Consider the following 24,245-nt stretch of genomic DNA (forward strand, 5'->3'; position numbering starts at 1 on the left):
GTAAATGTCTGTGTTTTCCGATGGTCTTAGGCGACCCTGCTAGCGGTTCTGAACCAGTCACAACCCACAGGTTGAGAACCGCGGCTGTAGAGCCTAAGACCATCCGAAAACACAGGTATTTACATTACGATTCATTAACAGTAGCAAAATTACAGTTATGAAGTAGCAACGAAAATAATTTTATGGTTGGGGGTCACCACAACATGAGGAGCTGTCTTAAAGGGTCGCAGCGTTAGGAAGGTTGAGAACCACTGGCTGGTTTGGCTCAGTGGAAAGAGCGTCGGCCTGCGGACTGAAGGATCCCAGGTTTAATTCCAGTCAAGGGCACACGCCTGGGATTAAGGGCTCGATCCCCAGTAGGTAGCAGGCAGGGGGCAGGCAGCTGATCAACGATTCTCTCTTATCATTGATGTTTCTATCTCTCCCTTCCTCCCTGAAATCAATAAAAATGTTATTGTCCGTTCTCTGGCACAAAAGCACATATTGCTTTGGATGATGATGATTACAGAACTACAAAGTTTACCACAGCCTCAGTCACCAGTACTCCCACCTATACAGTGTCATCCTCAGAAGCCATCTCTTCTGCATAATTAGGAAAATACTGATTTAGCACTTCACACTCTAGGGAGGATGAAACCAACTTTTCTAAGCAAGAAAAATTCCAGCCAAGTCAAAACAGAACTGGGATGTATCAAAACTTTCTCTAAAGGAGATCTTTATATGTCCAAGCTTTACCTGTGTTGTGTATGTGTGAGTGTGTGAGTGTGTGAGTGTGTGTGTGTGTGTGTGTGTGTGTGTGTGTGTGTGTGTGTTATTGCACTACCAGAACTCTACAAATAGTACATTCAGTGAGTAGAATGCTAGTGAAGCAGATGTTACCCCTTGCTTCCACCCACTAAAATCTTATTCCCAATTTGGTTGTCTGCAGTGGTGAATCAGAGCAAGGTGACTCAGTCAACTAATGACAAGATTTTTGAAGCTATACTTGTCTCATAGTGTTTACCTTGAAATACGACTATTAAGCTACTAAAACTTAAAAGCACCGGAGCTAGCCAAGTTGCAAAATAACATTCAGGATAAGACCACTGCATCATAATTTGTCTCTAATTGTTTTTCTTAGAACAGATGTCTGAAATGAGTTCCTCACATTAAAAACAAATGGAAGGAGATTAAGGTTTTGAACTATGTCTTTGGCAAGCTTGTATGAGTGTCTTAACAGTCGTCAGAATTCATTCAAGAGGAAAGCAAGAAGCATGGCAAAACGTAACTCAGCAAAGTACTGCACTTTAAAATATGTCTTGTTCCAGAACTGCAGATTGAACATGTTTTGTTTTGTATTTCTGTCCCAACCTCTTTGGACCAACTGCTTGCCTAAGGGCAATGGAAACCTTCCCAAATTTAATGAGTGCCTAAAATCTTCCAGACACATTGATGTACACAAGACAAATTCATTGTCAAGGTAGACAAAAGAAAACTACCAAAGGCTATAGTTCCTAAGTGTATTAAGGCACCAGGACACCATAGAGAGCTCATGGAAACTCTACAAGGCATTTTAACCTTTCAAGAGAAACACAGCGATACATCTGTTGATCACTATGTAAACTACAAAGCCAAATTAGTTCACAGTTTCAATTTTACATCACACTACATTCATTGCTATATCATCATATCTTTGCAAAGTTGGTTTTCAGTCTTTGCAGTGATAAGAAGCAACTGTGCTAAAATGAATACGGAACTGGAGATGGGTATGGCAATGTCCAATCTGTTTTCAGTGTTTGAAAGAGTTGTGCAGTGCCCAAAAGACACACACATCTCAACAGTAATTGTGATTATTTAAGAATGAAATTAGCCCTAACCGGGTTGGCTCAGCGGACAGAGCATCGGCCTGCGGACTGAATGGTCCCGGGTTTGATTCCGGTCAAGAGCATGTACCTTGGCTGCAGGCACATCCCCAGTAGGAGGTGTGCAGGAGGCAGCTGATCAGATGTTTCTCTCTCATTGATGTTTCTAACTGTCTATCCCTCTCCCTCCCTCTCTGTAAAAAAAAAAATCAATAAAATATATTTTTTTAAAAAGAATAAAATTAAAGTAGCATTTTTTTTGCTTTCAATTTATCTGTCTTATTCTTTCAAACAGCAACTAAGGTTTTAATACATGAACACTTAAGTTATTTGACTCCAGCTATGTACTAAAGTGAACTGTTAGTTATTTCTTTTGGAGCAGAGTCCCTGTGGAAAAAAAATTACTGACACTAAAGGTGACAAGAACCAAGAAAATGTGAAGACTCCTGATTTACAAACTTAGAGCTTATTTACTCATTAATACACAGGACTCAAGTAAATAAAAGCAAATCACTGGTGATAAATAAAAATAACAAAAGCATCTGAAAATGCACTTTTCCAACCAGTCCCTGAGTAAACTTGGTCCACAAGAAGGGAAAGATTCCGGGGTTATTGTGACCAAAATCAGTAGTTCAATGTCACTACCACAAAAAAAGTCAATGCTTCAAAATGCAAATGCAATCTACTAAGAAAAAATGTGAAACAGAAGCAATGCGACAACCTGAGAAAAATGAATCAGAAGCATTATCCGTACCAAAAGCAAAACTCACTGAAAGCACCACATTGTTAGGTCAGAAAGTGACGGAGACATAAATACGCACTAGTGCAACTTCACACTCAGCGGTATCCTGGCAGCACCTGGTGGTATCTCTGACCCAGGACCAAAATGTAACCAGGAAGTATACATAAGCTCATGGGATGCAGATTACTAAAAGTGAAAGAAAACAAAGTCGTAGGATTTTAAAACATGCGCACATGCAAAGAAAGAAGGATGTTGGGAGATAATGCAAAACAGTGCAAAGAGGAGGATCCTCACAACATAGAGTAAGAAGGTTTACAAACCTAAAACAACCCACAAATTCTCATTTAAGACAGAGGAAGATAAACAGATGAGTCCTGGCAATGCCCAGAATTGTGATTCCAGCAAGAACAGCACTAGAGCATTACAGCGAAACCCAATGCCAGCTAATGTGAAGAAATGATCACTATTTCACAAATAAAAAAGGCGGAGACTTGAATCTGATTGAGAGTTTCGCATTCCTAATCGGCACGTAAGATTTTTAACAGAGAAGCACAATTCCATCTAAATGCAAAGTGTTGGTTTAAAAACATATTCTAATGCCACAAAGTACATTATTGATATTAAAATGAATTAGAAACAATGGAGGATTTATCTCGGATGGCTATACACTGTGATTTTATTTAAAATAGGTCAAATGGCAAACTAGTAAAAGCAGAGTAACATTGGTAAGTAAGAGTGGCCAATAGTCCAAAGTTGTGCACTCTTTGCTGGTAGCTGACTATGTAACCTTAGAAATGTCATTTGAACTTAACGTTTCTCAGTTTCCTCAAACTTTTAAAATGTATGATATATAATATTCACTGTTTCAGGGTTTTTGAAAGAATGGGATATGATGAGAGAATAAGAATTCTTTGAAAATATAAAGTTCTACAACCAAGATATTGTTCTAATCACTCAAAACAGCACTTTTGCTTCCTCGTGTGAGCTTTAGGGAGAGCCAGCAAAGAAGTTCCAATACTCCTTATAGATAACCTAAAGATTTTACATACATATAGATAACACCTGCAGTACTAGAACTTAATCTCATGGCCACATCAGATACTCAAAAAGACTGTGACTGGATTCATTTAACATAGCATCTTAAAGTTATTCACGAATAACCAACTAACTGGTTGCCAGACCATCTGAATTCTATCTGCAAAACTTATCTTGAATCTGAGTGTGGAAACTAATGTTATTAAATTATGTCGTTTCCAAAACGATTCTCAAATTTATCTCTTCCTTTTCTCTCTCACTGCCCTAAATTAAGTCCTATTGTCTCTCATCTGAACTTCTAAAGAGCCTAACTGAGATCTCTAATTCCAATCTCTTCTCCTGTTAATTAATTCATTGCTCACTCCACCAATAATCTTCCTAGTTACCTTCCTTAAATATAAATACAACCGTATTACTACCATGCCCAAAATCTATTTTGCTCCATTTCACCTCTAAGTATAAAAATCAAAATCTTTACTATCCCATTCAAGCAAGGCCTTCACTAACCTGGCATCAGTATCCTTCACAGCCTCATCTTGAATGCAGGCAAAACTTCAGCCGAATAGGACTGTTGCCTGCTTCCCCAAAGTGAGCTGCCTTTTCCTACCTTCAAACCTTTATTCGTGTTCTTTCAGCATAACAAATGGAATGCCATTCCTCTCACCTGTTGAATACAAATGCTACTTCCTCCAGGAAGTCCTCCTGAGAGTTAAGTTTTCCAACAGGAAGTAGTCTCCCATTCTTTTAGCATGCTGATAGCATGGGCTGTATATTTCATTTGGACACAAAAGTTTTGCTTCATATTGTAATAATTTATGTAATATCTACTGTCTCTTTACTAGACCATAAATTCATTGAGGGGAGCAGACTTGCCTTTTTCATTTTAATTTCACCTACAAAGCTTAGAAGAACTGCTCTGAATAGCAAGAGCTCTGTAATCTGACTTTTGAATTTAAATTGGAAAACTCTATGCAAACAAATTTCACCCAGAAAAATCATAACTAAGAAATGAATAGGAACACATTCCCATGAAGGACTGGAGGGTAATACGTGCTATGCTGCGTGCCACATCGTATCACTTATCTCTTCTTCAATTGTTGGAAACCTCTTTAAAACAAATAATTTAAAAAGCTGTACTTATGTCCTCTATTTTCAAAAACACAATAGTAACTTTTTCAATAATTATGTTTCCGGGCAAAAGAAGTGTATCTGTCTTTCCACAAATCTCTATTTCTTGAACTCAGTTCATGAACATAAGTCCTTCAAAAGCTGGACAGAAAGTAAATTCCTTATCCAAGGCATAATTTATTCATATCTGAGCAGATCTCCCCATTGTACCTATATCACTAGTGGTATTCCTGTTGCACCTTTCTTCTGGAGGAAAAGTACATATCACAGTAAGAAAGGGAGAAAAAGGCTATTGATCTCCCCACGTGCCAGGTTTTGAGAAAATGAGGATCAAAGCAGAGAGGGGGAAGAAAAGCTTTCATTTTCAGTGGTTAGGATAAAAATCCAACATATTATTAACCATGGCTTCCAAGGTTTAGTCAATAGGCTACACTTCATAAAGGAAACCTTTCTTCTAACTTTCATGATGCAATACTAAGTTTAAAGGTACAATTTATCTGAATGTCAATGCATCTTCTCCTCTACCCGGCTTGCTTAAAAGAAGACTCATATATTTAAAAAGTGACAAGAAAGTCAAGACATAAGACAGAGAAGAGAAATTAAGGTCAAGAATGAATTTAAATGTGGCATTAAGTTCTAGTTTCCCCAGAACCCTTCTAAGATACCTTGACCCATATAGACAGGCATAAATGTAGGGAAAGGGAACCTTGGCAGATTGTATAATAAATAAAATACTTTTTAAATTAGCTTTTATGCCCTAGCACTGTGGATGCCAATCCAAAGAAGAAGCTCCCGTGGCCAAAGGGACTTTTCACTCATGGGCAACACCCAGACTAGAGATATCACCTGTTCGTTGCAAGTATACTGACTGACATCTCAGTTACTTTTAAGAGGCTCATAAAAATTCCTAGAGCACTGAGGAGAGGAAAAAAGTCAACCTAGGGCAATTAGTCAAACAGAAAGGGCCACTACCACAGCCATTTCACTTCAGGATCCCGGGAGCCTGACAGTGTCATAAAAATTAAATTTCCAAGGTGAAACCTTTTCCCCGATGCTTTTCTGGGAATCATACTCAATGTGCATGGGTCTAACCAACTTGCAATACTTAACTATTTTGTTTCTTCTTTTTTTTTTTTGCTGCCATCGTACCCTCAGCAGGAATCTTCTCTGAAGAAATTAAACTAATCTATTGCCTCTCCCAGACGTATCTGTGTCTTAAACCTGTCAGTAATCCTAGAATGGCACAAGAAGTACTGAAGACAGAAGAAAGCTAGCATGTGTGGAAAGCCTCTTGTGGTCAGTTGTATTATGTTCCCGACAATCTGTTGTCACTCTTCGACATGTGACTTCCAGTGCCTCCCAGTAAATGGACGGTATTTCCCTGCCCCACTGCCAGGCGTGGACAGGTGACTTGGCCAATGGAATATGAGAAGATGTGACATTCGCCATATCCTTATGGAAGCTTTAAATGCACCTACATAGTTTGGATCAACCTTTTGTACTTCTGGCCTCTGCTACGAGAACAGCATGTCCCAGATAGGGGCTGCTCCCTCACCCTGGATCACAGATTGAAATGACATATGCCAGAGAGCCAAGCAGAGCCACAGCCAACCTGAAGACTCATGACTGAGAAATAAGTGATTGTTGTTTAAAGACACTGACTGGGATTCTTTGTGGCTGCAGCCAAGTTGACAAATACAGAAACTACTAACAGAAATGGTATTATCTTGTATAACAACCTTAAAACCTCAGTGACTTACAACAACAGATATTTATTTCTCTGCTCATACTACCTGTGTCTCTGCTCTAGGATGTAGGTCAGATTCAAGTCTGCTTCATTGTCTCTTTATTCTAGATCTGGGGCTGAGGATACATCCTATGTCTGAAGCATGTTCTTCTTATAAAAGAGGGCGCAGGGAATAAGAGGTCTGGTAGAAACTTGCAATGCTTCTAAAAGATACTGCTCACAAGTGACATGGCCAAGACCCAGTCAGTCAGGAGGAGAAAGTATACTTCATCTAAGCAATTGTGATTGGTAGCACAATAAGCCACATTTAGTGTGTTTTTTATCCTTGTACTAGCTGTACTTTATATAACTTACACCTCACACCAATCCAGTAAAAAGGTATTATCTCCATATTTTAGAAAATTGTGGCTCAGAACAGTAATGTAATTTGTGCAAAAGTATTCTGAAGATGTGTAAATAAAGGTCTGGGGTCCAGGGGTAGGTGACTCCAAAGCACTTGCTCTTATCCTCACCCCCACACTCACACACTGTTTTTCTCTGTCAACTTTTAAGCATTAACTTAACAAGTGGGATCTGTGCTTGTGCCAAGCCAAGACTGGCTATAAAAGACTTCAATAGCTAACCTTTCTAAGTGAAATAGGGCAATGGTAAGTATAGTAAAATGAGAGAAACATCCATGAAAAAAGGACTTACAGAGAGACAGACAGGAATGGGCACAACAATGAGAAGGTATGAGAATGAGAACCCAAGGAACTGGAACATAAGAAGAGAAATTGATAGCACGTCTCAAGGCAAGAGCACCGACAAAAATAGCTTGCCTCAGGGGCAAACGTCTTAGACTCTGATTTCACAGGCCGTAAGAAAAGCACTAGGGTGTTTCCCTTTTCTTTAAAAAGTGCACACCCAGTTTTTTTGTAGCTGCCTAAATACTACCATGGACTCACGACAGTGCCTGCTGTGAGTCTGGCAGTCACTAGTTTATGGTCATCGAGTGCTTTTTAAAATAAAATTTAAAAATATATTTTTAAAAAATGCCATCCCTAATGCACCTGAATGAGTTGCTCTCAACATATTTAAGAAGTCATTTTTCATCTGAGTCACGCCTTTGGGGCTCCAGACCATTATGACTCTGCCTGCCAATTACTACCACAATTGTAACCCTATTTGAAATATTAACACTCTATTGTAGCAATATAACTTCTAGTTGTTATTGGTGTTTTTTTTTAATCCAGTAATTTTAAACTGATTAGATACATAATTAAGCCAGCAGAAAACTTTCTAACCACCAAGTCAGTAGTAATTGGAGTTGTAGAGGCACACCATGGGACATTAGCTCTTGCAACAGAAAGCTGGAGAATCTCATAGCAGGCCTCCGTGCCAGTTAGCTAAACTGCTCCTAAAGAAAAAGCAAACAATCTCTAAGTAGTGTAGCTCATTACTAGTAATTAAACCATGTACAAATGTACCATGCTATTTTGTTTGTGTGTATTTGAAGATCCTATTACTCTAGAACACAATGGGGGAAATTTTTTAAAGAAAAACAAGCAAGTATTTTCCCAGATATAGAAAAAAAAAAAAAAAAAAACTGGAGCAGTCAGTTATCCATACAACCTGAGCCTGATTATTCTTCTCTTTGACCCCACCTACTTTTTCCCTAAATGTTTCTAAATAGCTAACTAATCATAATCTTCCAATAAAATTACTAAGCTATGTTTACCTAAGATGGCTTTGGATATTTTTCTGCAGTTCAAACTGTCAAATAAGTCACATGGTAGATCAAATTAAAAAGGATCATTTGATGCAAAAGTAATCTATCTCAGAAATATTATCCTCTTCATGCTCAGGCACCAGTGGATTATTCTAATAAATAATTATCCTAAAGTTCCACTGGTCCCTTTCACAGATAACCCAAATGGGAGAAAAATTTTACTAATATAGTATGTGTCTGTGCATACTCAGGTACAAGGTAAACCTATGACCTATTATTATTATTATTAATATTATTATTTATGTTTGTAGGTAGATGGTATATATAAACACATTTATCAAACTCAAATTAGTCAAAAGGTGGCAGTAAGAAATCTAACTATGAAATATACATAAAATATCTTAACCAAAATCTGTAATTATGCCAATAGGGACTAGATGGGGTGTAGCAGAAAAAAATATAGTGTTTTAATTCTAGATCTTCTGTGTGACCTTGGACTATTTAGTTAATTTCTCTGAGCTTTGGATTTTTAATTTTTAAATGAGGTAATATTGAAAACATAAGATTAAGGGAGATTATAGTTATACTAGTGATCTGATGCACGAATTTGTGCACATTAAAAGGAAATTAATTAGAAGAAAGATTTTAAAATCGCTATTTGCCCTTTATAATAGAAGTGTCAACCAAATTCACGATCAACAATGAGAGATGGAAACACACGCGTTCGATTGGCACCAGCAAGAGCTTTATATGCATTGCGCATGCACGAGTCAACTTAGCCTTTTATGGATATAGAATAAACTTGCTTAATTAGACCTGCTTTCTGATTTAGCTAAACTCTTCCCAGCCTAGTGAAGCACCCCAACTTCTCTTTCAGGTAATTGTCAGCAACACAGCAGTAAATATCAACACAAAGCAGATTATTATTGTAGATCACACAGGGAGACAAAGGGTAAAATACTTAACTGCAGCAGTATTTGACTATATTCTGCGCAGTGAGAAAACCTGAAGTCATTTTCAAGGTCCACCATTTCTTATTTCTTTTCAGTCGGGTCAAGTTTCTAAACTTTCCAAATCTTCATTTTCTGGCTAATGAAAAGAAAATAGGATTCCATCGAGTCTCCTATCTACCTACTCCAAGACTTCTGTGATGATCAAATGAGATGAGGCATGGGAAAATGCTTCACAGACATTTGGTTACAGTATAAAGTGTTTCCACCTGGCTATAAAGCAAGTCGTGTTCCTGGGCTGAAGAAACTGCAAGGAGGCTAGTCGCTAGTCACTAGGGAGAGGAAACCAGGCATTGCTACATGACATCATTACCTGGATGGAGGGAAGGACGCTTAGTATATTAGCCTTTTATATACCTATATAGATAAAACTCACTGGACAGGCTTACCACATGGCAGATACTCAATAAGTGTTAGGAAAGGTTTAATTGACTTGAAAATAGTATAGAATATATTTATAAATATTTTTTAAAGAGACAATTTAGAATTCTGGTCAAAGATGAAGCAATTTTTTCTCAACTCTTCTGCCTTGAAAACAACCAAAAAGAATGAAAAATGTGGGGGCCGGGGGGAATCCTTACTGAAGAAATGAAATATCTACATACAAGCTCACACAACAAAATGAAGAATATTTGCCAAATATATTGAAATCTAAACCAGAATAAAGGAGAATAATTACAAGATGACACCTATCTCCTCAGACCTCAAGCAAGAATCAATTTCTCTAAAAGTAAATACCTCAGTCCAAAAGAATATCAAATGATCCTTTGATTAAAGTGATATGATCTAGGTGCATGAGAGACAGCAGAAGTGGGGAATATTCCTGTGAAGACTCAGTTCCACACAGGAACTGCAGGTGAAGTTGAGCTGAACAAGGAAGAAATATACAGATATACCATCTTGTCTATAATCTAATCTCCTAAAACACTGCCTGGGGTGAAGGAAAGGAAGCAGAGATGACCAGATCACAGCACAGATAGCCTGACTTAAGGTGGTTCATTGTAAGCCACACCAAACTTCTAATGCCAGAAACTAAGAAGAGATATAAGCAGAATGTAAGAAAAATCATTGAGGTTTTTCATGACAACAAATACCAATTTTAAAAGTGCTAAACTTGCCCCTCCTAATGTTGTTTTTCAGCAAATAAATATCCAGTATAAATATGCCCCCATCTGAAGATAAGCAGTAAGAAAGGAATTAGCACAGGAACTATATAAATACATAATGGAAAATGAGATATTAAAGACACAGATCACACATTAAAAGAATAGTAATTTCCTCCCTTGCTCAAGGAAACAAAGGAAGAATTTAGACAATTATTTCGCCTCAGTCTCAAATAAAAATAACATGATCTCTGTGAGGGAGAAAAGAAAGAACTCAAAGAAAAGATAAAGAGATCAAAGAAGAGATAAGACAACAGTAGTTGAAAAGTGAGCTGGCAGACTCAGGAAAGAAAGGGAAGAAGGAAAATCAAGCCAAAGATAAAACTCTCATTAGATGTAGAGGAAGAAAAAAAAATGTGTTAACAACAGAAACTAGGGCATAGAGGGAGAATTGAGGAAATCGCTTAAAAAGAAATGGCAAAAAAGGAACAGAAAATATTGGGTATAAAACTGATAATTAGGAAAACAATGCAGATACAACATTTATAATTACTGATTCTGAAGAAGAGAATTTTTTTAAATGAACCTCCACAGAAAATTACTTATATATAACACATGAAAGTAATCCATGCCTTAGCTGGTTTGGCTCAGTGGATAGAGTGTTGGCCTTTGGACCAAAGGGTCCTGGGTTCGATTCCAGTCAAAGTCACATACCTTGGTTGCAGGCTTATGTGAGGCCTGGGCCCTGGTTGGGGCATGCAGAAGGCAACCAATGCAGGAGGCAACCAATTGAAGTGTTTCTCTCACATCGATGTTTCTCTCTGTCGTTCCCTCTCTCTTCCACTCTCCCTAAAAATCAATGGAAAATTATCCTCAGGCAAAGATTAATATAAAAATAAAATAAATAAAATAAAAAGATCATTCTAAGTACTGCGACAATTCAAGGGAAAAAGTAAAATCTTTCAAAAAAAATAAAGTAGTTCATGTCCCCAAGAAAAGGTAAAATATAAATATTAATGCTAAAATGTATTCTGATATACTTTGTAATTTAAAAGTTTACAGGTAAAAAAAAAAAATTACCTGCAAACTTGGAAATGGAAGGGGTTGTTGCTGACCTCTGCCCTTGCTTCACCAACATTAAATGTCTGGGGAAAAAATAGAGCAAAACTCTAGAATCCTGAAAGTAAGTGTGACCCAATAATCTTATACCCAGTTATCCTTCAAATATAAAAGCAACAAAGACTAAACATACACAAAGATATAAACATATCAATAATAAGGATGTTTGCATCTAAGAAAACAATACTTAAAAAACCTGAAAGAAGGATTTGAGATGGCCATATAATCTCATTCAATATGCATTTATTGAGTTCTACTATGTGTCAGGTTTTCCACTCATGTCTTAACTAATTTAACATACATAGCTCAACCCTATGGGATAAATATTCTATTTTTTTTTTTTAATGAAGAATATGAAGTTTAAAGTCATACAGCTATTAAGTGTGGGAATCTGGACATAAATGCAAGTCTTCTGAATTCAAAACTCATTCTCTAAACTGTGCCTCAAAGCTTCAACATAAACCACTGAAGATGCGGACAGGGAAGGCTAACTTAGCATTTTACAACCTAAAAAGGCTTGGAATGGCTTCCTATTCCAAGGAAACAACAGATTTCCTTGTATGCTTTCTCTTCAAATTAATTTTTTTTAAATGATAAGTGAACTAATCCCCCAGGAACTCTCTGTTAACACTACTCTATTCAGGAAAGGGTTTGTTTATCCAACTAGAATTTTTTTAATCCAAAGTATGATAAAAAATAATAATAATAATAAAGCAAAGCTAACTGGCTCATAATCCCATTGTTACAGACAGAAATAGAATATTGAGGACTAGCTATGCTTGTGGGAAATATTAATCATGCTCTGTTTTCCATGATTGTCTTATGTTGGTTAAAAAACGGACATTCTAAACTGCTGGGAGTTGTATGTCCCCTGGACCTGGGAGTCAACCTTGGGCCTGGGAGTCAACTTTGGACCTGGAGTCAACCTTGAGATGTGGTCCACTCTCATTCAAGACCTGCCTATTATCATGGGAAGATTAACAACCTTATTGCCCAAACAATGGAGTCCCACCAGAGGTGGCATTGCCTACTTCCCCATTCCTGTATCCCTACTTCCCCATGTAATCTTTGCCCTACCCAAGTGGCTAGTTTAGGGGGGCTGCAGAGCAGATTTTTGTGGATGACCTGCTGCTCTCCCAGACTGCTGGCAGTATTGGAATAAACGCTCATATATGATTCAACCCTGTCTTTGCTTCATTGGCACAAGTAGTGATAGGCAGCCCAGATTCATCGATTGTCCAGTTACACCATGACCTGAATCTCATCTGCACTGGGCTCTAAAGTCAGTTCTCCAAAACCAGAACAGTTTACTCAGTTCTGTAAAAATCATTCACTCCTGGTGTCTAATGTAGTTACATCTAGTAGTAATCTAAGTCACTTAATAATGAAAGAAAACTGTGGGTTCCTATAGTCTCCTTAGCAAATCTCAATCACTTACTGAGTCTTATTTAGAACATATCCATTATATCATGATTCAAATTTTTTTAAATAACAATATATATTCAGAGTAACAGTAAAATTATTTCATAAAAAACAGTTATAATTAATTACTTTATAAAAAAAGATAATATATCTTAATATATAAGTCCAAATAAAATGAAGTCTCAATGAGACAAAGGTAGAGTTAAAAAATGTCCTCTCTTGCCCAGCTGGGTAGTTCAGTTGTTTGAGCATCGTCCTATGCAACAAAAAGGTTGCAGGTTTGATTCCCAGTCAGGGCACATACCTAGGTTGCAGGTTCGATCCCGAGAAGGAGATGGGTGGGGGACAAAAGGGGAGAAGTGGGGGACATTTATAATACTCTCAACAATAAAACAAATTTTTAAAAATAAAATAAAATAAAAAAATATCATCAGATGAGGATTAAAAACTTAATAATAATAATGCCCTCTCCAAAGGATCTAAATAGACACTTCTCCAAAGTAGACATACAGATGACCAAGAGACATATGAAAAAATACTCAGTCACTAATCATCAGAAAGACGCAAATTAAAACGACAATGAGGTATCACCTCACACCTGTCAGAATGGCTACCATCAACAAACAAACAAATGACAAGTTCTGGCAAGGATGTGGAGAAAAGGGAACCCTAGTACACTGCTGGTGGGAATGCAGACTGGTGCAGCCACTATGGAAATCAGTATGGAGTTTCCTCAAAAAATTAAAGATGCGACTGCCATTTGACCCAATGATCCCACTTGTAGGAATACATCCTAAGAAACCCGAAACACCAATCAAAAAGAACATATGTACCCTTATGTTCTTAGCAGTGCAACTTACAATAACTAAGATCTAGAAATAGCCAAGTGTCTATCAGTAGATGAGTGGATAAATAAGCTGTGGTACATTTACACCATGGAATACTTTGCAACAGTAAAAAAAGAAGGATCTCTTACCCTTTGAGACATCATGGAGGCACCGAAAGAGTATTATGCTAAGTGAAATAAGCCAGTCAGAGAAAGACAAGTATCACATGATTTCATTCATATGTGAAATCTAATGAACAAAATAAACTGAGGAACAAAATAGATTCAGAGTCATGGAAGCATGGAACAGACTGTTGAATCTCAGAGGGAAGGTGGGGCTGGGTGGGTGGGTGGGACGAGATCAAACAAAGAACTTGTATGGATATATGCATAACCCATTGACACAGGCAATAGTGTGGTGAAGGCCTGGGGTGGAGGATAGGGGCAGGCTAGAAGAGGTCAATGGGGATAAAAAGGGGGACAGATGTAATACTTTCAACAATAAAGATTTCAAATCAATCAATCAATAAATAAAATTAAAATAATAATGCCCTCTCTTTTATAACATGATATGCCAATGTTTTTAGCATCAGACACACAATGCTATGAGTTGTGAATTACAAAGGTCTTAGAACAAATTCACAAAGTGTAATCACCCTTCACAGTTGAGATATTCTGTTTATTCTATGGAGAAACATTTCAGTTTAAATTAAACTTTGAAGCTTTTGGTGTTTGCTGCAATAAGGACAAAACAAGGAAAAGAGAACATTTCATCATGTTCAGCATAATACAAGTACAATACATATTTCTGATAGAAATGTTTCCAAGGAAATGAAATCACTGAGATAAAATTTCATTTAATATTGATGCCCATATTATCAAAAAATACTTAGACACAAAATTACATATCTTCATCAGTATAAAACATAACACTTAGCACACTGATTATATTCTTTCAGAAAAAAATAATTAAAATGTTCAATATAAATTAAAAGTATATAATGTCAGTACCTTGGAAACATGATATTTAAAATTAAATAAATATATCTTTAAATTTGTAGAATAATTTAATCCGTGAGACTGAGTAAGATGCTATGTGACTATGATGGCTGAGAAACTGTATATTCCTAAAACTTAGGTAAGATAGAAGATTAATAGAATGCTCAATGAAGAGGATTAAGACCAACAAACTCTTTTCTTTTGACTTTTAGAAATGTAAATGCTCTCCTTTTTAAATTTATTTTTATTGAATTTATTGGGGTGATATTGGTTAATAAAATTATACAGGTTTCAGGGGTACAATTCTATAATGCATCAAACTCTTATATCTTAAGATCTGAAGTCATTCTGATATTTGAATTCTGAAGAAGTAAAAAATGAAAAACATGCTTAAAAGTTACCTATGAACTCCCCATTACTGCTTTCCAGCAATGGTTGCTATATTTTCATCCTCAGATAAAGATATTTAAAGTAAAAAAGATTTTTTGCTCATTTTCACAGCACATATACTAAAATTGGAATGATACAGAGAAGATTAGCATGGTCCCTGAGCAAGGATGACACACAAATTTGTGAAGCATTCCAAGAAAAAAATGAATAATCCTATATAATAAAAGCCTAATATGCTAAGTGTCTGGTTGTCCAGTCATCCGTTCAACCAATCAATGCATAATATGCTAATGATATGCTAAGACCACTCAACTGCTCACTGTGACATGCACTGACCACCAGGGGGAAGATGCTCCGACGGGTAGATTAGCTTGCTGCTGGGGTCCGGCCTATCAGGACTGAGCGAGATGGGCCAGGCATGCCCTGGAGCACTCCTGTGGTCCCTCCCCAGCTGGCCAAACTCCTGCGTCCCTCTCCGGCCCTGATCATGCACCAGTGGGGTCCCTTGGCCTGGCCTGCACCCTCTCACAATCTGGGACCGCTCAGGGGATGTCGGAGAGCCAGTTTCAGCCCAATCCCACTCAACACAGGAGCTGCCCCCTGGTGGTCAGTGCACTCCCACACGAGGAGCGCTGCTCAGCCAGAAGCCAGGCTTATGGCTGGTGAGCGCAGTGTTGGTGGTTGGAGCATCTCCTGCCTCCGTGGCAGCGCTAAGGATGTCTAACTGCTGGTTTAGGCCCGTTCCCCATGGGGAGCAGGCCTAAGCCATCAGTCAGACATCCCCTGAGGGCTCCTGGACTATGAGAGGGTGCAGGAATTTTGTGTACCCACCCTGAGTGCACGAATTTTGTGCACCAGGCCTCTAGTAAATAAATAAAGTAAAAAATATTTTAAAGATAGCATACCCTCATTGAAATCATGAAATATTTTACTTCACTATAAAAATTAATATCTCTAACTTTTTATTTTATATTAGGGTTCATGTTTAAGCAGGAAAGAGATATAAAAGGGAAATGATAATAGTATTATGTCATTTGGTGAAAACAAATTTGTTCAAATGCCACTTTTTAAAATAAACATATTCTTCCTATAAGATATCAAGAAAAACCTCACACAAAAATAAAAAATGAAGTTTCAAGGATAATTTTGAATTATGATTAGTTTTTGAAAACCAGTAGCACTACATTTTTTGAGCCTATGTTCTACTTTTGTCTACGTTAACATAATATAACAATGTACAGATAAAAAGCACATAGTTTCAGGTAAACACATAATTAGGAATTTTAGTTTTTTATTTTTTATTTTTAAATCTCACCTGAGGATATGTTTTTATTGATTTAAGAGAGAGAGAGGGAGAGAGAGAGAGAGAGAGAGAGAGAGAGAGAGAGAGAGAGAGAAAGAAACACCCGCAACCTAGGTATGTGCCCTGACTGGAAATCAAACCCGCAACCTTTTGGTGTACAAAATGACACTCCAAGCCATTGAGCCACCAGCCAGGGCCACATAATTGGGAATTTTTAAATGAATCAATTCAGCTCAGACAGTGTGGTTCAGTGGTTGAATATTGACCTATGAATCAGGAGGTCATGGTTTGATTCCTGGTCAGGGCACAGGCCCTAGTTTCAGGCTCGATCCCCAGGGGGAGGTGGGGTGCAGGAGGCTGCCAATCAATGTCTCTAATCATTGATGTTTCTATCTCTTCCTCCCTTCTCCCTTCCTCTCTAAAATCAATTAAAAATATATATTTAAAAATAAAATGAATCAATTCAGGATCAATAATTGGCCATTTAAAACAATGATTTGTCCATCATACTACATTTTCAACTCTACATTAGATACAATTAATAAAACAACACAGCACATAAGATACATTGGGCAGGAGTGGAGTAGAGGGAGTCAACAGGGGAAAAGGGGGAAAATTTGTAAGACTTTCAACAATAAAGCTTAAAAAAATACATCTAATAAAATATACAAAATTTTATCATATTGTAAAAATAACTCATAATACATTTACATTGAGAAGAGTCAACAAAAAGGTCTCATTATTATTCTTAGTACATACTGCCTCACTAAAAAACCTTAAAAGTAAGACTCACTTGACTGATTCAAAGTAACTTTGTGTGCCAGGCACCTCACTATATTATTTAAAAGAGTAAAACAGTAATTATAAGATTTATAAAACATTACTGGAAGAGATTAAAGAAGACCTAAATAAATAGAAAGATATATTGTATTCATAGATTATAAGGTTTAATATTGTTAAGACTGCAATGCTCCCCAAATAAATATACAGATTCAATACAATCCCTATTCAAATCCAATGGTCTTTTTTGCAGAAATGGAAAAGTGGATCTTAAAATTCATATGAAACTTCAAGGAACCCTGAATATCCAAAACAATCTTGAAAAACAAGAACTAAGTTGGAGGATTCACAATTTTTAATTTCAAGATTTACTACAAAGTTACAGTAATCACAACAGTGTGGTACTGGCATAAGGATAGACATATAAATAAATGAAATAGAAAATGAGAGCCTAGAAGTAAACTTATGCATCTATGGTCAACTGATGATCAGCAAGGGTGCCAAGGCTACTCAATAGGGAAAGAATAGTGCCATGGAAAGTGGATATAAACCTATAAAATATACTTCTGCACACTATATACAAAAAAAAATTAACTCAAAATAGACCAAACACTTAGGTGTAAGAACTGAACTATAAAACCCTTAGAGGAAAACATAGGGTTAAATCTTCCTGGCTTTGGATTTAGCAATAGTTTTTTAGATACAACACCAAAATAACAAACAAGAAAATAGATACATTGGACTTCATCAAAACTAAAATATTTGTGTATCAAAGGATACTATCAAGAAAGCAAAACTTACAAAAGGGAAAAATATTATCAAATCATATATCTAATAAAGTTTTAGTACCCACAATACATAAAGAGCTCTAACAACAATGAAAAGGCAAACCAATTTTATAATTAGCAAAAGATTTGAATAAATATTTCCCAAAGAATATATACAAATGGCCAATAGGCACATAAAAATATGTTCAACTTTCATTACAAAAATGTTGAAACAGCTATATAAAAATGTGCTTCACATATATGGTGTTCATTGCCTGGAAGAATTAACATCATTAAAATGTCCATACTACCCAAAGCAACCTATAGATTTAATGCAATTTCTATTAAAACACCAATGGCATATTTCATAGATATAGAACAAATATTCCAAAAATTTACATGGAACCAAAAAAAGCCCCAAATAGCCTTATCAATCTTGAGAAAGAAGAACAAAGATATATGCATCTCTATGTTCATTGCAGCATCATTTACAATAGCCAAGCTCTGGAAATAGCCCAAGTGCCCACCAGTAAATGAGTAGATAAAAAAGCTGTGGTACATTTACACAATGGAATACTATTCAGCTGGGGAGGAGGGGGGGGGGAAAGGGGCACTTTTACCTTTTGTGACAGCAAGGATGGACCTGGAGACTATTATGCTAAGTAAAATAAGCCAGCCAGAGAAAGACAAATACCATATGACCTCTTTCATATGTAGAATCTAATAATAAGATAAACTAAGGAACAAAATAGAAACAGGGGCATGGATACATGGAATAGACTGACAGCTGTCAGAGGGGAGGAAGACCGGGAACTCACTCTCTCTCTAAAATCAATAAAAAATATATTGAAAGGTTCTCAAAGTCATACTATGTTCGTGCTCTGTTAAAAACCATATGCCTATTATTGGTCTAGGAGAGCAATATATCAGCTAAAAAAAAACACAGCAGGATAACATGGAATTTATCACTTGGTCCAATCAAGTTAGAATTTTGACTCCTCCTTCTTCCCTCCCACCCTATCTTCCTTTACTATTTCAATAACTTCTATATATTATGTGTGAGGCACAGTCCTGGGTACTAGGTCAGAATAGTTAAGAAGATATAGTCTCTGCCTTCATGTTGTTCACAGTTGATTTTATTCCAAAAGCAGTAACTCTGGAAGCTAATTGCATAGTATTTGGTCCAAACTTTTATAGTCATTTCCCCAAAATTACCTAAAACTATCCTTACTCTCTTAACAACTGAACTGCACCATAAATGTTAAGGATTACTGAAAATATGAAGCAATCATAAACATATTAACTTTCCTTTCACTTCTACTATTTCCTATAAACTATTAAAATTCGAACTAAATCTTTCAAGAAAGAGGTCAGTCTGAACTGTTCCAATAAATCCTACATGTGATGAAAGCAGGAAGGGGGAGGGAGAGGGAAGCAAAGAAAAAAACCTTTTGTACCTGCCAAATCCAGCAGTTGTATGATCTCTTAAAAATCAGTTGTTCTGCACGTAGTGATATAATGACAGCGGGGGGTGGGGGGGAGTAATTATAATTAGGTGCCTATTTTGATTCCTCTCTCCATAGTATCAGTATTGAATGTCATTTGATTTTGGCAAAAGATAAGGTCATTGACTGCTTGAAAGATGTGCAGTATTACTTCTCTAAATGTTTCACATGGAAATATCTAAAAATAGAAAACATCGCAATCTCAATCACATACTAGACAGTAGGACAATTTGCAGAATTCACAAATTTAAATATATAAACAAACAAAAAATATCAATAATATTTTAAAAACTCAATACTCTGGAAAGGAAAATAATTTTTTAACTTATACAGTAAAAAATTGACAATTCTATGAAAACTCATTAAAACTTTGAGTGTGTGCATTTATTGAATCTAATTTACCACTAATTAGCTGATCATCTACCAAGATAACTATAATTATTTCTTTTTTAAATTATTTTTGCTCAGGTATGATAGGTAATTTAAGCATTTAGATGTTTTTCTTAAATAAAATATATTAGCACCTGGGGCGGGGGGTGGGGGTGGACTGGAAGGGGTCAATGGGGGAGAAAGGGGGAATATATGTAATACTTTCAACAATAAAGATTTAAAATTTGAAAAATAAATAAATTTTTAAAATATATGAGCATTATTATCCTATATAATAAAAGCCCAGTGACCATAATGACCGGAACGACTGCTCGAACAAGTCGCTATGAGATGCATTGACCATCTCTCAGTCCCTCCCCGCCCCTCCCCACTCACAGGCTCCAATCATAGCATGGCCAAAGGGAAACCACGGGAGACCAGGTGGGTGGTGGTGGGGTGGGACTGGGGACTGGCGAGCAGGCAGAACGGCCAACCTCTTGGTCCCTCCCCCCAGCCCGCAGGCTCCGATCGATCAGTGGCGGTGGCAGGACGGGACTGGGGACTGGCGAATGGGCAGAAGATGGCCCTGATCGCAAGCTAGGCCTAAGGACCCTACCCGTGCACGATTTTGTGCGCTGGGCCTCTAGTTAAATATAAAGTCTTAAACAGCCGAAACCGGTTTGGCTCAGTGGATGGAGCGTCGGTCTGCGGACTGGAAGGTCCCGGGTTCGATTCCGGTCAAGGGCATGTGCATTGGTTGCGGGCACATCCCCCGGTGGGGGGTGTGCAGGAAGCAGCTGGTCGATGTCGCTCTCTCATCGATGTTTCTAGCTCTCTATCCCTCTCCCTTCCTCTCTGTGAAAGATTAATAAAATATATTTTAAAAAAAAAATAAAAAAAAAAATATAAAGTCTTAAACATATAAAAAATTTTACCAGAAGAATTTCACTGAACAAAAGTTAAATTGCTTTAAAAAGTGGAAATACAATGAACATATAAATAAGCAGAAGTACCTTTCATCATGTGCCCTGACTAGTTAGGTAAAATTATGAACAAATTCGTATTTACCAATAATTCAATAATATGTTTTGGTAGTTCTATATCCAGATGGGCTTTTTAATAAACATGTTTACTTCTCAAGATTCTGATCTCAACATCTTAATTGGAAAAACTGATATATCATTTCCAGGTTTTTGATACTTATACTTTTTTTGTAAGAGAAAAAAATAATCAAAATTTTATTATGTTTGATTCAAGATAAGGACTCACTCAAAAAGACCCAGAAGAGCTATAGCTCTTGATTTTACTCTATAGTATCTTCTTTCTTCCAGCAGCTAACCAAAGGTACTTAAATGAATATAGAATCATCACTGGAAACAGATCATTTAGTAATAGGTTCAAATAGTCAGAATAACTGAAGATATTACTCAGTCATATTTATCAGGGTTTCATTACAGTTCTAGTCTAAAAATGATAAAGAAAACAAATCAAAAGCACCAAATTACACATCCCCAAATCAACAACACTCTCCAGCAATCAATTAAATCTGACTGAAATAAATGGAACTATGGCTGGAAAATATATAAAATGGTTAAATGTTCTAAAACTACCTGTAGCCCTAGCCGGTTTGGTTCAGTGGATAGAGCGCTGACTTACAGACCAAAGGATCCTGGGTTCGATTCCGGTCAAGGGCATGTACCTTGGTTGCAGGATTATCCCCAACCCAGGCCCTGGTCGGTGCATGCAGGAGGCAACCAATCAATGTGTTTTTCTCACATCAATGTTTCTGTCTTTCCCTCTCTCTTCCATGCTCCCTAAAAATCAATGGAAAAATATCCCCGGGTGAGGATTAACAAAAAAAATAATAAATAAATAAAATAAAAACTACCTGCAATGCTGACCTAACTCATTTTTTTTTCCTCAGAGAACATTACCTTCTTCACACTTCCTTCCACTAAGATAAAAGTACTCCAACTATGTCTTTTGAAGCTTCAGAATCCAAATACAATTAATTAACAGTTGCATCCTCTTTAAGATATGGTTCAAATGGAGTTATGAACCAATGTCACCCCAATAAATTCAATTTAAAAAAATATATAACCAAAGAATCACATGCAAAAGTGACCATAAAAGTATTAGTTATTAATTTAAGACAAGCATTTCTAACATCTCTATGTTGATTAAAGAATTTAACATTTCAAATTAAAGTTTAAGATTTCAGATTTGCTTTCAGCAAATAACATTTTATCCTGACCATAAATTTACTTTTATGCAAATTGCTGCTAATATTTTGAAAGTCTTGCTCTTGTACTTTGTTGTTGTTTTTTCCTTTTTCATATAGTAAAATGCATGGGAAGTTAATTCATAAAATATAAAATGCGTACAAATTTTATTCTGTAGACAAACAATATTACATGATTCACAGGCTTCAGTTGGGAGTGCTTCTGGGATCAACCGTCATTTCATACCAGGAATTTGTGACTTTATTCTCTAACTTTTCATTATTCTTATAACCCACAATATCATTGCCACACGTAACTTTCCTTTTTCAGTGTCAGTTAAATGTCTTTCAAGCTTCAGAATCCCAGAACTTCTAATGATATTCTCAAAATGTAGTGTTCCCAGTTAGTGTTATAAAGACACTAATCACAACTAGTAAATATAACTGTGGTTTTTCATAAAATTTCATCTTTCCCTCCCGCCCTCCAAAATATATCCTTAAATACTGGAAAATGTTATCAAATATGTCAAAAGTCTCCTAAGCATAGTGTGTGTGTGTGTGTGTGTGTGTGTGTGTGTGTGTGTGTGTGTGTGTGTGTACCTCATACCCTAAACTCCCCTCTGTAAAATTTACTCTATTGCTCTACAGTAACTGTATCCAATAAATATGTTCCTTCATCCAAATTTCCTCTTGACTATACACTATTCATACCTCTGGCATGTCCCTGCAATGCTGACCTCTGGCATGTCCCAGCTTACCATCTTTCCTTTCTTTCATAAAGCTTCTTCTAACATAAAGCTGGTAATCTCTACATGAGGGCAATCTCTACATAAAATTCCATGACTCTTTCATTTACCATTCCATAATCACCCTTTGCTCATACATAATTCTCTTATGTATCTATTTCAAATATCCTTATTTCTCACCTTATAAATGATAATATTGGCAATAGTACTTATTATTGTTATAAGTTATAATATCAGAAGTATCATTATTAGCTCCTACAAGACTAGGGAAATATTTCATGCCTTATACAGAGCAAGAGTTGTGCCTTTTTCAGATGATATGTCATCTTATATTTGGGCAATAAAGATATGTGATTAAGCCCTTTTGCTATATAGCTACATCATAATGTACATCATAAAGGCCCTCTTAGCGACTGATTAGTTCAGTCTAGTAAAGACCCATTAAGTGTCAGATGCTGGCTCTGTCCTTAAGAAGTCAAATCACAGTGTCAAAAATGAGCCAAACATCCAAAATATTTTTTCTACACAATACCAACTATCAAGAATCTCTGATTTATATTCTTGACTTAACTAGATGTTTTCTCATTGTGTAAGTGGCCTTTGAAACTAAAGCACAAAGAAATATCCTAGAAAAGCATTTTCCTGAGCACTGGTCATAGTAGGACTCATATAGCTCTATAAATTCCACTGGCTAGCCAAAACTTGAAGAAATCAAATAATGCCTTGGCCAGGTGGCTCAGTTGGTTGGAGCTTTCATCTCATAAAACAAAAGGTTGTGGGTGTGATTCCCAGTCAGGGCATACCTAGGTTGCAGGTTCAATCCCTAATCAAGGTTTGTGCTGGAGGCAACCATTGGATGTTTTTTCTCTTCTCTTCTCTTCTCTTCTCTTCTCTTCTCTTCTCTTCTCTTCTCTTCTCTTCTCTTCTCGTCTCTTCTCTTCTCTTCTCTTCTCTCCTTATCTCTCCCTCCCTCCTCACTCCTTCCCTCCCTTCCTCCAAAATATATCCTTGAGTGAGGATTTTTTTTAAATAAATGAATCAAATAATTTATTCTCAACTTTCTAACCTCCTGCCTTCATAAGCCAATCTTTCTGAGGTTCACCTGAAAAATTCCCTTCCTACCACCTGGGAATTTTTAAATCTTCCACCTGCTCAATACTCTTCAGAAAGACATCCTACCTTTTTCTGTGCCAAATCTGCAAGAAATGCCAAGGATTGCTCTCATACCATTCAAGTCCTACTGACTAGGGGGAAACTATGCTTGCCTAAGTGGAAAGGATAATTTACAAAGAACGAAGATATTCACTATGTGCTACAATCGCTGGTCTGCAACTGAGAATTTAGTCAGGTTTCTCATATGCCTCTTTGAGAACTTTTGTCCAAAGCAGAAACCTAACTTCACTATATCTGTTATTTCTCAAGACTTCTAACATTCTAAAGATGAAGGGGTTGTACTCTAGTAAACTGAGAAGGCAAGGTTAAGG

At 36.7% G+C, this 24,245-nt stretch overlaps 1 protein-coding gene and 1 non-coding gene across 2 annotated transcripts in view; one reads left to right on the forward strand and one right to left on the reverse strand.

The window, feature by feature from the left end:
- SOX6 (SRY-box transcription factor 6) overlaps positions 1-24,245 on the reverse strand; it is a 557,752-nt gene that overhangs the window by 488,297 nt on the left and 45,210 nt on the right. The window lies entirely within an intron of this gene.
- Positions 15,166-15,272, forward strand: LOC114234973 (U6 spliceosomal RNA). The gene has a single exon (XR_003621152.1). It is a non-coding gene; the product is annotated as a U6 spliceosomal RNA (small nuclear RNA).

Source organism: Eptesicus fuscus, chromosome 13 (assembly GCF_027574615.1).
Source record: "Eptesicus fuscus isolate TK198812 chromosome 13, DD_ASM_mEF_20220401, whole genome shotgun sequence".
In the NCBI taxonomy this organism is placed as follows: Eukaryota; Metazoa; Chordata; class Mammalia; order Chiroptera; family Vespertilionidae; genus Eptesicus; species Eptesicus fuscus.